Source organism: Salvelinus alpinus, chromosome 8, assembly GCF_045679555.1.
Source record: "Salvelinus alpinus chromosome 8, SLU_Salpinus.1, whole genome shotgun sequence".
NCBI classification, from domain to species: domain Eukaryota; kingdom Metazoa; phylum Chordata; class Actinopteri; order Salmoniformes; family Salmonidae; genus Salvelinus; species Salvelinus alpinus.
In genome coordinates, this window is record NC_092093.1 from 41621922 (window position 1) to 41638016 (window position 16095).

The window sequence follows — 16095 nt, forward strand, 5'->3', positions numbered from 1 at the left end:
AAATCCAAGTGGAAAGGATCCAGTGTACTGGATATAAAAGGTGTTAATTTCATGCAAGGAGTTAAGTGTAACCTGACACCTGTAGCTAACAGCTTTGAGAGCTGAGAGGAGTGGGTAGATAACTGTGTCAGTTGCTGTCCTGTCTTCTGGGTGAGTGCACTTCCTTCTAGGATGCTGGGCAAGAGGCTTGGATTTAAACTACAGAGATATTGATAAGGTACTATTGAATGATGATCATATATTCTATTATCATATTCTCTTACTCGTTACATTTTTGGAAACATTTTAGGGAATGTGTCTTTTGTGGTGACAAGTGGTGATTTTGTCTTCTCTGTGTATGTTAAAGCTGTCTGTATGGCCTTTATGTAAAATATACGCACCAATAGGATGTAGTCGTTGGAACAATTAAAGAAGGCAAATTACAATTTCAGCTTAGAGCGATTTCTTGGTCAATATTCACTGTCACTTTCAGTTAGACACTTGTTATTATATATTATCATTATACACAGTACCAGTCAAAAATTGGACACACCTACTCATTCAAGGGTTTTTCTTTATTTTTACTATTTTCTACATTGTAGAATAACAGTGAAGACAGAAAACTATGAAATAACAGATATGGAGTCATGTGTTAACAAAAATAATGCTAAATGAAAATATATCTAATATTTTAGATTCTTCAAAGTAGCCACCCTTTTCCTTGATGACAGCTTTGCACACTCTTGGCATTCTCTCAACCAGCTTCACCTGGAATGATTTTCCAACAATCTTGAAGGAGTTCCCACTTATGCTGAGCACTTGTTAGCTGCTTTTCCTTCACTCTGCGGTCCAATTGGGTTGAGGTCGGGTGATTGTGGAGGCCAGGTCATCTGATGCAGCAGTCCTTCACTCTCCTTCTTAGTCAAATAACCCCTACACAGCCCGGAGGTGTGTTTTGGGTCATTGTGCTTCTACACCTGCATTGCTTGCTGTTTGGGGTTCTAGGCTGGGTTTCTGTACAGCACTTTGTGACATCAGCTGATGTAAGAATGGCTTTATAAATACATTTGATTGAATTTGATTGATTGTCCTGTTGAAAAACAAAGGATAGTCCCACTAAGCACAAACCAGATGAGATGGCGTATTGCTACAGAATGCTGTGGTAGCCATGCTGGTTAAGTGTGCCTTGAATTCGAAATAAATCACAGACAGTGTCACCAGCAAAGCAACCCCACACCATCACACCTCCTCCATGCTTCACTGTGGGAACTACACATGCGAAGATCATCCGTTCACCTACTCTGTATCTCACAAAGACAAGGCGGTTGGAACCAAGAATCGCAAATTTGGACTCATCAGACCAAAGTCAGACCAGATTTCCACCGCTCTAATGTCCATTGTTCGTGTTTCTTGGCCCAAGCAAGTCTCTTCTTATTATTGGTGTCCTTTAGTAGTGGTTTCTTTGCAGCAATTCGACCACGAAGGCCTGATTCATGTAGTCTCCTCTGAACAGTTGATGTTGAGATGTGTCTGTTAGTTGAACTCTGTGAAGCATTTAATTGGGCTGCAATTTCTGAGGCTAAAGAACTTATTCTCTGCAGCAGAGGTAACTCTGGGTCTTCCTTTCCTGTGGCGGTCCTCATGAGAGCCAGTTTCATCATAGCGCTTGATGGTTTTTGCGACTGCACTTGAAGAAACTTTCAAAGATTGACTGACCTTAATGTCTTAAAATAATGATGGACTGACGTTTCTCTTTGCTTATTTGAGCTGTTCTTGCCATAATATTTATTTATCCTTTATTTAACTAGGCAAATCAATTAAGAACAAAATATTTTTTACAATGAAGGCCTACACCGGCCAAACCTTAACCCGGACAACACTAGGCCAATTGTGCACCCCTCTATGGGACTCCCAATCACAGCCGGATGTAATTGGAATCGAACCAGGTTCTGTAGTGACGCCTCTAGCACTGAGATGCAGTGCCTTAGAACGCTTCGCCACTCAGACTTGGTATTTTACCAAATAGGGCTATCTTCTGTATACCCACCCTACCTTGTCACAACACAACTGATTAGCTCAAATGTATTAAGAATTAAAGAAATTCCACAAATTTACTTTTAACAAGTTGGTTTAGAGAATACCAAGAGTGTGCAAAGCTATCATCAAGGAAAAGGGTGGCTACTTTGAAGAATCTCAAACGTAAAATATATTTTAATTTGTTTAACAATTTTTGTGGGTTACTACATGATTCCATATGTGTTATTTCATCGTTTTGATGTCTTCACTATTATTCTACAATGTATAAAATAATAATAAAAAAACAAAACCTGGAATGAGTAGGTGTGTCCAAAACTTTTGACTGGTTCTTGTATATAATCGTATTCATCCGAAAGTTGATCGGATGTTAAATGAAACTCGTTAAAGAGAAATTTCCTTCATGTTCATCCTCTCCAGCACCACCCCGACATCAACATTTGTGAAAATTGTCTGTTTCTATGTTTTCGAGTAAAATAGACAGAAGAAGCTACGTGTTTCTATTGACAACACCGGTGTACATCGTGTGATTTTAACCAATTATGAGTAGGAATTGCCTACTAATTGCCGACAAATGTCCTACTAATTAGTTGATGATAACATTGGAAACACTTACAGTCTCTTCCTTTATCTTTTTTTACGACAAAACATTTAAATTGCGTCATGTTCGCATGCTGATGTTGGGGAGGTGCTGGAGATGACGAATATGAAGTTGAACATTTTAGAAATGTCCCTTTAGTGGGACATTGCTGTAAGGTTTTTACAATCTGTAGCTTTCTCTAATGCAGCACTATCACTGCACTTACTCCCTAGTAAACATGGGCATCCTACTGGTCCTGGTTCTCCTGCAGTTACTGGCTGTACCATCATTCTCTGTAAGTGATACTTATTTGATTGTATTATTTTGTAGTGTAAAAACAAGTACAGGTACAAAGTATAGAGTCCTGACGATAATATATCAGTATTACACAAAACATATTTTCAATATGGTCCTCAATGAAAGGCAAATGAGACAAAAACAAACAAACAATACAGTACATATGATAATCTAATAATACCACATACACAAAATACACATAAAATAGCAAAAATAATACAACACAACTCCATACAATACAGTTCAAGTTTACACTATGAATGTACACACACACAAATAGTATGATTTTGTTTACAAAAACAGCTGGAATGTGGGGTTTTCTATCGTTACCATACTGGTGTATAATAAGGGTTTGTGTAATGATATGGAATGGTTTGTGGTGATAGATGTTTTCCAGTTGCTATTCTGGTGTAGAGTACTGTGTGTACTAGTGCACAGTGGTGTTTCAGTGCTTGATGTGCTGGCTCCTGTTGTGTTCCAGCTAACATCGCCCAGCAATGACTACTGGGGGGAGTATGGGGCTTATGGGGCGTGCAGTCGCCCCTGTGGCACTGGAGTAGCCACGAGGATCAGGCAATGTATCACTGCAAGGTAAAAGAGAGAGAGAGAGAGAGAGAGACAGCACGCAAGTGAGAGAGTGTATATGATGATTGTGTGTCTTTCTGACTCTACTTCTCTTTGACTTGCAGGACAGATGGAGGAAACAACTGCGTGGGATCTTCAAAATCGTACCGCATCTGTAATATGCAGGTGCACACAGGCACACACACACACACACACACACACACAATCTCTCTCTGTTTCCGATGTAAACACTAACAGACTGACATTGTCTGTAATTGCTCGATGCAGGCATGTCCAGCGGGATCCAGGGATTTCTGTGAGGAGTAGTGTGCCCAGTTTAGTAGGATGGACTTCCAGAGGAAGCGCTACACGTGGCTGCCTTACCATGGAGGTGCAATAGGGATTATATACTGTATTGCCATATAGTATTTTTTATCACTTTGATGCTATTTTCACAAGTATGTGAAAGGGAATTTTCTAAACACTTAGTACCAAACTCCAAACTGGTAACACTTGTAATGAAGCAAGTCTCATATTCAAAACCTTTTATTTTGCATTCATTTTATTTGGATACATCTTTCACATAGGGTGGAGGAAAAAGTACCCAACTCTCATACTTGAGTAAAAGTAAAGATACCTTAATAGAAAATGACTCAAGTAAAAGTATAAGTCACCCAGTAAAAATCTACTTGAGTAAAAGTATCAAAAGTAAAAGTATAAATAATTTCAAATTCCTTTTATTTTTTATTTATGGAAAGCCACGGGCACACGCCAACATTCAGACATAATTTACAAACGAAGCATGTGTTTAGCGAGTCCGCCAGATCAGAGGCAGCATGGATGACCACGGATGTTCGGTTGATGAGTGCGTGATTGGACTAGTTTCCTGTCCTGCTAAGCATTCCAAATGTAATGAGTACTTTTGGATGTCAAGGAAAATGTATGGAATAAAAAGTACAATATTTTCTTAAGTTATAAAGTAAAAGTAGTCAAAAAATATAAATAGTAAAGTACAGATACCCAGAAAAATGACTTAAGTAGTACTTTAAAGTATTTTTACTTAAAGTACTTTACACCACTGCTTTTACCACACAACCATTGATCCAAAATATGTTTACTGTGAAATATGAGCACATTGATTTAATCACCAAAACACAACATAATGATAGAGTCTCAATGTTGTTGTTTTAACAACCAGTTAATTAATCCAACAGCAAAAAATGCAAGATACATGTTTAAAAATTGCTCTTTGAATGGATTATGCTACAGTACTGTAAATTACAGTACTGAACACTGTTTTCACATTAGACAATACACTTGCACTGCCCATCAAAATTGACTGAAAATAAGATGTCCATTATTTCTATCCTGTGTGTTATCAAATGTGACCCACCACCTGGATTCGGTCTTATGTAGCAAAATTTGAAATTGTGTTTTTTTACATTGGATAAAAGTAAACTCAGAGCTACAAAATGGTATATCATACACTGCATGTTTGAGGAACAATGGGAACGTAACTCTGCTTTGAAAGCTGATAAACTTGTAAACTCACTTTTGAGAAAATGGCCTTTGAATGTTTCTATTGAAGAGCTCTTCTTTGTCTACACCCATTCAGCATCATTCACACCCTCTTAAGCTTTAGCCCCACCCATCTTGTTTTGATCTCGGAGCGTTCAGAGCGTACAATTGACGCTCTGGACGATGATTTGTTTACCTATGGATAACATGAAAACAGCCTAACCAGCTCTGCTGGCAACAATTTAATTTAGCTTGTTTGCCAATGTTTACTGTCACCGGCCATATTCAATGGGTGTTGTACACTTTAGCTTAAGACATGTAGCTAGCTAGGTAAACAATGAACCTAGCTAGGTAAACAACGTGTAAGATCACACACGTCACGTAACTTTAGCTAATGAGCCAGCCAGCCAACGTTAGCTAGTTAAACAACAATGAACACAGTGACAATGCATTACTACCCTGCATCAATTCATTACTACCCTGCATTAATTCATTACTACCCTGCATGAATATGCTCGGAGCTAACCAACCAGGTTCAATGTTAGCTAGCTAACATTAGGCTCTAACTAGAAAAGCAAAACGGTTCTGGGATATGAATAATAATGTCAACTAGGGAGCCAGCCACCTAACATTAGCTAGCAACCTAGCTAGCTTGCTAACAGTACACTTTAGCTTGAAATGAAACCACTTTCTGTCAAAAATATTTTTAAAATGTTTATTTCACCTTTATTTAACCAGGTAGACCAGTTGAGAACAAGTTCTTATTTACAAATGCGACCTGGCCAAGATAGAGCAAAGCAGTGCAACAGAAATAACACAGAGTTACACATGGGATAAACAAACGTACAGTCAATAGCACAAAAGAAAAGTCTATATACATTGTGTGCAAATGTAGCACGATTGGAGAGGTAAGGCTATAAAAAGGCCATAGTGGCGAAATAATTACAATTTAGCAATTAAACACTGGAGTGATAGATGTGCAGAAGATGAATGTGCAAGTAGAGATACTGGGATGCAAAAGAGCAACAACAACAACAAAAAATATTGGGATGAGGTAGTGTTTACAGATGGGCTATGTACAGGTTCAATGATCTGTAAGCTGCTCTGACAGCTGATGCTTAAAGCTAGTGAGGGAGATATAAGTCTCCAGCTTCAGTGATTTTCCAATTCATTCCAGTCATTGGCAGCAGAGAACTGGAAGGAAAGGCGGCCAAAGGAAGAGTTGGCTTTGGGGGTGACCAGTGAAATATACCTGCTGGAGCGCATGCTATGGGTGGGTGTTGCTATGGTGACCAGTGAGCTGAGATAAGGCAGGGCTTTACCTAGCAAAAACTTGTAGATGACCTGGAGCCAGTGGGTTTGGAGACGAATATGAACCGAGGGTCAGCCAACGAGAGCATACAGGTCGCAGTGGTTGGTAGTATATGGGGATTTGGTGACAAAACAGATCGCACTGTGATAGACTACATCCAATTTGTGGAGTAGAGTGTTGGAGGCTATTTTGTAAAGGAAATTGCCGAAGTCAAGGATCGGTAGGATAGTCAATTTTACGAGGGTATGTTTGGCAGCATGAGTGAAGAATGCTTTGTGGGAAATAGGAAGCCGATTCCATATTTAATTTTGGATTGGAGATGCTTAATGTGAGTCTGGAAGGAGAGTTTACAGTCTAACCAGACACCTAGGTATTTGTAGTTGTCCATATATTCTAGGTCAGAACCGTCCAGAGTATTGATGCTAGACGTGCGGGCGGGTGCGGGCAACGATCGGTTGAAGAGCATGCATTTCGTTTTACTAGTATTTAAGAGCAGTTGGAGGCCACGGAAGGAGTGTTGTATGGCATTGAAGCTCGTCTGGAGGTTTGTTATTACAGTGTCGAAAGAAGGGCCAGAAGTATACAGAATGGTGTCGTCTGCGTAGCGGTGGATCAGAGAATCACCAGCAGCAAGAGCGACATCATTGATGTATACAGAGAAAAGAGTCGGCCTGAGAATTGAACCCTGTTGCACCCCCATAGAGACTGCCAGAGGTCCAGACAACAGGCCCTCCGATTTGACATATTGAACTTTATCTGAGAAGTAGTTGGTGAACCAGGCGAGGCAGTCATTTGAGAAGCCAAGGCCGTTGAGTCTGCCGATAAGAATGCGGTGATTGACAGAGTCGAAAGCCTTGGCCAGGTCGATGAAGACGGCTGCACAGTACTGTCTTTAATCGATGGCGATTATGATATCGTTTAGGACCTTGAGCGTGGCTGAGGTGCACCCATGACCAGCTCGGAAACCAGATTGCATAGCGGAGAAGGTACGGTGGGATTTGAAATGGTCAGTGATCTGTTTGTTAACCTGGCTTTCGAAGACCTTAGAAAGGCAGGGTAGGATAGATATAGGCCTGTAACAGTTTGGGTCTAGAGTGTCTCCCCCTTTGAAGAGGGGGATGACCGCGGCAGCTTTCCAATCTTTAGGGCTCTCAGATGATACGAAAGAGAGGTTGATAATTCGGCTGATAATTTTAGAAAGAGAGGGTCCAGATTGTCTAGCCCAGCTGATTTGTAGGGATCCAGATTTTGCAGCTCTTTCAGAACATCAGCTATCTAGCTTTAGGTGAAGGATAAATGGGGGAGGCTTGGGCAAGTTGCTGTGTGGGGTGCAGAGCTGTTGACAGGGGTAGGGGTAGCCAGGTGGAAAGCATTGCCAGCCGTAGAAAAAGTATTTTTGAAATTCTTGATTATCGTTGATTTATCGGTGGTGACGATGTTTCCTAGCCTCTGTGCAGTGGGCAGCTGGGAGCAGATGCTCTTATTCTCCATGGACTTTACAGTGTCCCTGAACTTTTTGGAGTTTGTGCTACAAGATGCACATTTCTGTTTGAAAAAGTTTTCCTAACTGCCTGTGTATATTGGTTCCCTAACTTCACTGAAAAGTTGCATATCGCGGGGGCTATTCGATGCTAATGAAGTACACCACAGGATGCTTTTGTGTTGGTCAAGGGCAGTCAAGTGTGGAGTGACCCAAGGGCTATATCTGTTCTTAGTTAAAATATTTTTGAATGGCGCATGCTTATTTAAGATGGTGAGGAAAGCACTTTTAAAGAGCAACCAGGCATCCTCTACTGACGGAATGAGGTCAATATCATTCCAGTATAACCGGGCCAGGTCAATTAGAAAGGTCTGCTCGCTGAAGTGTTTTCGGGAGCGTTTGACAGTGATGAAGGGTGGTCGTTTGACCGCGGACCCATTACGGACGCAGGCAATGAGGCAGTGATCGCTGAGATCCTGGTTGAAGACAGCAAAGGTGTATTTAGAGGGCAGGTAGGTCAGGATGATCTATGAGGGTGCCCGTGTTTACGGATTTAGGGTTGTACTTGTTAGGTTCCTTGATAATTTGTGTGAGATTGAGGGCATCTAGCTTAGATTGTAGGATGGCCGGGGTGTTAAGCATATCCCAGTTTAGGTCACCTAACAGTACAAACTCTGAAGATAAATTGGGGGCAATTAATTTACATATGGTGTCCTGGGCATAGCTGAGGGCTGAGGGGGGTCTATAGCAAGCGACAACAGTGAGAGACTTGTTTCTGGAAAGGTGGATTTTTAAAAGTAGAAGCTCGAACTGTTTGGGCACAGACCTGGATAGCATGACAGAACTCTGCAGGCTATCTCTGCAGTAGATTGCAACTCCACTCCCCTTGGTAGTTCTATCTTGACGGAAAATGATGTAGTTGGGGATGGAAATTTCAGGATTTTTGGTGGCCTTCCTAAGCCAGGATTCAGACATGGCTAGGACATCAGGGTTGGTGGAGTGTGCTAAAGCAGTGAATAAAACAAACTTAGGGAGGAGGCTTCTAATGTTGACATGCATGAAACCAAGGCTTTTAAGGTTCCAGAAGTCAACAAATGATAGCGCCTGGGGAATAGAAGTGGAACTGGGGGCTGCAGGGCCTGGTTTAACCTCTACATCACCAGAGGAACAGAGGAGTAGGATAAGGGTACGGCTAAAGGCTATAAGAACTGGTTGTCTAGTGCGTTGGGTACAGAAAATAAAAGGATCAGATTTCTGGGCGTGGTAGAATAGATTCAAGTCATAATGTACAGACAAGGCTATGGTAGGATGTGAGTACAGTGGAGGTAAACCTAGGCGTTGAGTGACAATGAGAGAGGTTTCGTCTCTGGAGAAACAAGTTAAGCCAGATGAGGTCTCCGCATGTGTGTGGGGTTGGACGAAAGAGCTATCTAAGGCATGTTGAGTGGGACTGAGGGCTCTACAGTGAAATAAAACAATAAGAACTAGCCAAGACAGCAGTAGACAAGGCATATTGACATTAGAGAGAGGCATAAAGCAATCTCAGAAGAGCTAAGACAACAATTGGTAAATGGTGATGAATGGGCAGAGCGGGTCAGTTAGGTACATACAGGACCTGAGTTCGAGGCTGGGGCCGACAGGTAAACAAAATGAGGTACCGTGTCATTGAAACAGTCCAGGGGACATCAGCTGTGTAGCCGAGTGATCATATGGTCAAACGAGCAGCAATAGGTGAGTCAGGGTGCTGTTCATTAGTCACTACTACCTTAGCCAAGCAGGGGACACAGCGTTCAGAAAAGCTAGCGGGCCGGGGCTAGTAGATGGTTCTTCGGCGACATCTTAACGGAATAGCCTGTTGAGACCACATCGGGTGATCACGTCGGCAGTCCAGTCGTGATGGATGGGCGGGCTCTGTGTCGACAATAAAGGGTCCAGGCCAATTGACAAAGGAAGTATTGTAGACCTAGAATTAGCTGGTATATGGGCCTAGCTCGAGGCTATCTCAAGGCTAGTTGGTACTTGCTTCGGGACAGAGGCGTTAGCTAACAGTAGCCACTCGTTTGCCGCTAGCTAGCTGCGATGATCTGGAGTAATGATCCGGTGTAAGGATCCAGAGCGGCAGGAATCCGGTGATATGCTCTGGGTTGATATCGCGCTGTGCAGACTGGCAGGTGTTGTCCGAGCTAAGACTGGCTGATGACGGGGAAAAAAGGCGAGGACCGCTAGCCGTGGCTAACAAAGACTAGTAGCTAGTTAGCTGGCTAGCTCCTGATGGAAGTTCCAGTTATAAGGAATAACAATAGCAGATCAGTACCACATAGGGTGAGGCGGGTTGCAGGAAAGTATATTTAGTTCATAGATAGAAAGTAAGATTAAGATATATGCGAAAAAGACCGGCTATTTACACGGGTTAAGACACGGGATAAGACAAAGACAAATACACACTGCAGCGCCATCTTGAAAAAATGTAAACAAAAATGTTAAACCTGTAATATCTGAAAATGTAGCTAACTAACGCGAGACTATCTTACCTGTATACATCATCATGAATGATGTCTCCCTGTCACGAATGCCATGAAACAGTTGTCTTTAGTTTGAAGATGTAATCCGGAGACAGGTGTTTTCTCCATCTCTTTAGCTGTCATACTCTAATTCCACTGATTTCAAAACTTGATCCTCCAGAAAGTGGAAAGCAACACTTCTGCAGCTCCACAAAACAATACATTCTCTTCAGGATCCGCCCCCTTTTTTCAATTTTCGCATAAAATGACATACCCAAATCTAACTGCCTGTAGCTCAGGACCTGAAGCAAGTATATACATATTATTGATACTATTTGAAAGGAAATACTTTGAAGTTTGTGGAAATGTTAAATTAATGTTGGAGAATATAACACATTAGATCTGGTAAAAGATATCACAAAGACAAAAACATGCGTTTTTTTGTATTTTTTTGTACCACCATCATTGAAATGCAAGATAAAGGCCATATTGTGTTATTCCAGCCCAGGCGCAATTCAGATTTTGGCCACTAGATGGCAGCAGTGTATGTGCAAAATGTTTGACTGATCCAATGAACCATTGCATTTCTGTTCAAAATGTTGTATCATAAGTGCTCAAATGTGCCTAATTGGTTTATTAATACATTTTCAAGTTCATAACTGTGCACTCACCTCAAACAATAGCATGGTATTATTTCAATGTAATAGCTACTGTAAAATGGACAGTGCAGTTAGATTAACAAGAATTTAAAATTTCTGCTAATATCAGATATGTCTATGTCCTGGGAAATGTTCCTGTTGTTTTCTTGTTACTTACAGCCTCATGCTAACCACATTAGCTCAACCGTTCCGCGGGGTACCCACCGATCCTGTAGACGTAAGAAAAAAAGCAGTGTTCGACAGGATTACCAACACAGACTGACCAGCTCAAATAGACAGAAGCCCTCTCTATGGCAGACCAATCCGAACTCCTCTCTCGGCATTTCCAGCCCACTCATTATCTCAGCCAATCATGGCTAGTGGGAAGGTTGTTGTCTCTTTCTGACTTAACCATCAAGGCTTGTAATTTAACAATTCTATTTGTATTTACAGATGGCATACAAGTTTGTTGTTAAGGCACATGAAAGTTCACATGTTCGAGAAGCCATTTCTGCCAAAAAACGCATTCTGATTAAAAACACATTTTTACGTTCAAACAGCTCTCCTGTGAAGTCGTGACTTGCAACACACAGTACACCTAGTTTCCTGAGTCGGGTCACAAATGTGTGATCGTTGAAGACATCTTTCACAATTATTGAAGCAAAAAATGTAAGTATTGTTCATAAATAATTACAACATAGGTGCACTGCAATCGAAAGAAACAAATGAAGTGAAATGAATAAACAATGTTTAGCAGGCATTAGTTTGCGTCAAGCCTGTCTTGAGCATTTGGACAGGTTCTCATCCACATTGCAGGAGGGTGACATGCTCCTGGGGACGGCAATCATACACCTTTCACCTGTATTGTAATCATGTATCGTATTGTATTGTACTTATGTATTGTAGTGTGTGTCTCAGTTAGTAAGCGCATGGCACTAGCAACACCAGAGTTGTGGGTTCGATTCCCAATGGGGTTACATATGAAAATATATGGACTCACTGTAGTCACTTTGGATTAAAACGTCTGCTACTTAAATGGCATATATTACAGTACTCCAGGCAATGGATGAGGCATGCAATGGCATCAACCCAGACCTATGTGAGGCTTGGATTCGCCATGCCAAAAGGTTTTTCCCCAGGTGCATGAACAATTAGAACATGTGCTGTGACAGACTTGATACAAACTAGTGCCTGCTAAACGTTATGTTTCTTTCATTCATCTCATGCGTTTCGTTTAATTAAATACACCTATGCTGTAATTATATCTGAACACTATATTTTTTGCATCAATGATTGGGAAAGATGTATTCAATGATCACACCTTTGATCACACGTTAGATTTCTGAAGGGTCAATTTTGATAGGTGTTGCAAGTGTATTGCCTAATGTGAAAACAGTGTAATGTACTGTAATTTACAGTACTGTAGCATATTATATTCAAAGGGCAATTTTGAAACATGTATCTTGCATTTTCTGCTATTGGATTAACTGGTTGTTAAAACAACTAAATTGTGAACAAAAATCATTATGTTGTGTTTCGGTGATTAAATCAATGATCTCGTGGTATTTCACAGTAAAATTATATAGACAATCATATCAAAAGTAATGTGAGCATTGCATTGTGATAAGCAATTACTCTATATGAACACATATTCCAATGTGAAACCTGTATTTCCAGGTGAAAAAGTGACTATGATTTTGTGTGTTGTACTTAGTCAATCGAAAACGCTCTTAGAATTTTTAAGCCTTTTTGATGATCTGTTTTGAGTTTTGTACTAAGTGTTGTCAAAATGTACCACATACTTGGGAAAATTGCATCAAAGCTATTGAATAAAACTGTAATATTGATGCAAATAATTGTTGAACATTTCACTATGGATTATTAACCATAACCACATTACCCATACACAAAGAAATACTCATGTACTTTGTCGTTTACCTGTTGTTGTTTACCTGTGAAGCGTCCAACCCATGTGAGCTGAACTGCGTCCCCCATGGCAAGAACTTCTTCTACAGACACAGGCCTTCCGTGGTGGATGGCACACCCTGCTATGTGGGCCGCAGTGACATCTGTATCAACGGCATCTGCAGGGTTAGTACTTAGTACTTACCCACTGGGCACACTTTGGTTGAATCAACGTTGTTTCCGTGTTGAACCGACGTGGAATAGACGTTGAATTGAGATCTGTGCCCATTGGGTAGGTACTTACTTCAACGTGCTTGTTGAATTGGAAAATTCATTAGAAATGTTATCTTTCTGATGAAGGCAACGCACCAAAATGCATGGTGCTGTTTCAGTGGATATAGTGCCAGCACCTTAAGCACAAATGCAATACATGTCTTTGTATCTGTCTATCCCCTTTCACTGAAATGTATACTTTTAAATGTTTAGGTCGATTTTACAGATGAGCCATGAATTACATAAATTACAGAAAATACACACATCAACATAAATGAATAAACATAAATAAAAAGCAGAAAGAAAAACACGATCATAAAAAACAAACAAATTCATCAGTAAAAAATCTGTCACGACCTGATCTGTTTCACCTGTCCTTGTGCTTGTCTCCACCCCCTCCTGGTGTCGCTTATTATCCCCGGTGTATTTATCCCTGTGTTTCCCGTCTCTCTGTGCCAGTTCGTCTTGTTTTACCAAGTCAACCAGTGTTTTCCTAGCTCCTATTTTTCCCAGTCTCTGTTTTTTCCTAGCCATCCTGGTTTTGACCTTTGCCTGTCCTGACGCCGAACCCGCCTGCCTGACCACTATGTCTGTTCTGACCTCGAGCCTGCCTATATCCCCTTGTACTGTTTGGACTCGGACCTGACCACTGAACCCCTGCCTGTCCTGACCTCGAGCCTGCCTATCGCCTGGTACTGTTTGGACTCTGACCTGGTTTATGAACCCTCACCTGTCCCCATCTGCCTCCTGTGTCTGCATTTGGGTCTCGCCTTGTGCCCTTATACAATCAGCTTTCTGAATTGCCCTAGATGCACCAAAACATACAATTTTACCCCCTAGAGTCGACGTCCGTTCCCTGTGTGTCACGATCTATCACAAGGATGACGCTGGAGAGACGAAGCAGGTACGGGGAGTAACATTTAATAAATAACGGACATAGAACGAGACATAAACAGCTTAGCAAACAGAAAAACAATCAATGCAGAAGCAGGGAACAGAGCTGGGGAACTGACACATATAGGGGAGGAAATGAACAGGTGATGAGAGTCCAGGTGAGTCCAATAACGCTGATGCGCGTGACAAGGAAAGGCAGGTGTACGTGATGGATGGCAGGAGTGAGTGATGCAAGGCATTCTGGCGCCCTCAAGCGCCAGGGGGAGGGGAAGAGCGGGAGCAGACGTGACACTGTGGAAATCGAATTAGCGTAATAATAAAAAATCCCCATTAAAAACCTGTCAGTTTAATAAGCTAGAGATATAATTTTTGCATTGGATGCATCTCAATCCATCGGACTGATGCATCTTCGGTGAAAGGTGTCAAACCATGAGGCATCCCGAAAATAGGACTTCTCACAAAATCATCTGTAGCATCCCTCTATGGAAAGATGAGACTCTCACGAACACGATGGTGTTCTCTGTTTTGCACTATGACCCCACAAGCATCTTGGGACTCGTCTGAAGTCGGTACAGCCGATCTGGCAACTTCTGTCTGTAGCGTCCGAACAGTTTGGGCTACACACTAATATGAGCTCTCTGTAGGAAGGTGAGACTCTCACGAACATGTTGGTTGTTTTGCTCTAGGAGCCCACAGGCCTCACAAGACTCGTCTGAAGTTCCCCTGGTACCAGTTGAAAAAATGAATGGAAGTACATGTATACAGTGCATACGGAAAGTATTCAGACCCCTTGACTTTTTCCACATTTTGTTACGTAAAAGCCTTATTCTAAAATGTATTACATTGTTGTTTTTTCCCCCCTCATCAATCTACACACAATACCCCATAATGGAAATATCACATTTACATAAGTATTCAGACCCTTTACTCAGTACTTTGTTGAAGCACCTTTGGCAGCGATTACAGCATATAGTCTTTTTGGATATGACGCGACAAGCTTGGCACACCTGTATTTGGGGAGCTTCTCCCATTTTTCTCTGCAGACCCTCTCAAAAGCCATCTAAAGCAAAGTACAGAGAGATTCCTGATGACAACCTGCTCCAGAGCACTCAGGACCTCAGACGGGCGAAGGTTCACCTTCCAACAGAACAATGACCCTAAGCACACAGCCAAGACAACGCTAGAGTGGCTTTGGGACAAGTCTCCGAATGTCCTTGAGTGGACCTGCCAGAGCCCGGACTTGAACCCAATCGAACATCTCTAGAGAGACCTGAAAATAGCTGTACATCGACGCTCCCCATCCAACCTGACAGAGATTGAGAGGATCTGCAGAGGATAATGGGAGAAACTCCCTAAATACATGGTTGACAAGCTTATAGTGTCATACCCAAGAAGACTTGAGGCTGTAATTGCTGCCAAAGGTTCTTCAACAAAGTACTGAGTAAAGGGTCTGAATACTTATGTAAATGTGACATTTAAGTTTTTTATTTTTCATGAATTTGCAAAGAAAAATCTAAAAACCTGTTTTTGCTTTGTCGTTATGTGGTATTGTGTGTAGATTGATGAGGGGGGGAAACTATGTAATACATTTTAGAATAAGGCTGTAATGTAACAAAATGTGGAAAAAGACAAGTGGTCTGAATACTTTCTGAATGCACTGTAATTCATGTCAATGGCCTAATAGTACTGTAGAGCTATTTCTACTTCCCACAATATAGCTGGGCCACCCTGTCCTGTCCCTAAGGGTCCACGGCCCTGCAGCGCCCCAACACACCCCACTCAGCTTTAGGATCTTAGTGAAACATTCTTTATTGGTTTCGGGTGTATTAGGCCAAGGCCAGAGTGACAACATTACAGCAGACCTCCAGGGCCAGGACTGAGCAGCCCAGCAGCTAGGGATTGCCTAAATACACTCTAAATCTTGTAATAAATGCTAGGTTACAGAGTTTCTTCTGATAACAGTCTCCAGTATTAACATTTCTAAGCAAATAAAAACAGGTTAAAGGGAGAACCTGTAGACATATTGAGATAAAAGAACATAGTCTTTGCCAGAATTCAGCCAGCCTTCATAAGACCATAATATACACAAATATGTTCCCTTTTGTGTTTTACACCTCCAG

The 16095-nt window shown here is 41.5% G+C and overlaps 1 pseudogene; it reads left to right on the top strand.

Annotated features, from left to right (window-relative positions):
• The first annotated feature begins 2831 nt into the window (after window positions 1-2831).
• LOC139582296 (papilin-like) overlaps window positions 2832-16095 on the top strand; it is a 30803-nt pseudogene continuing 17539 nt past the window's right edge.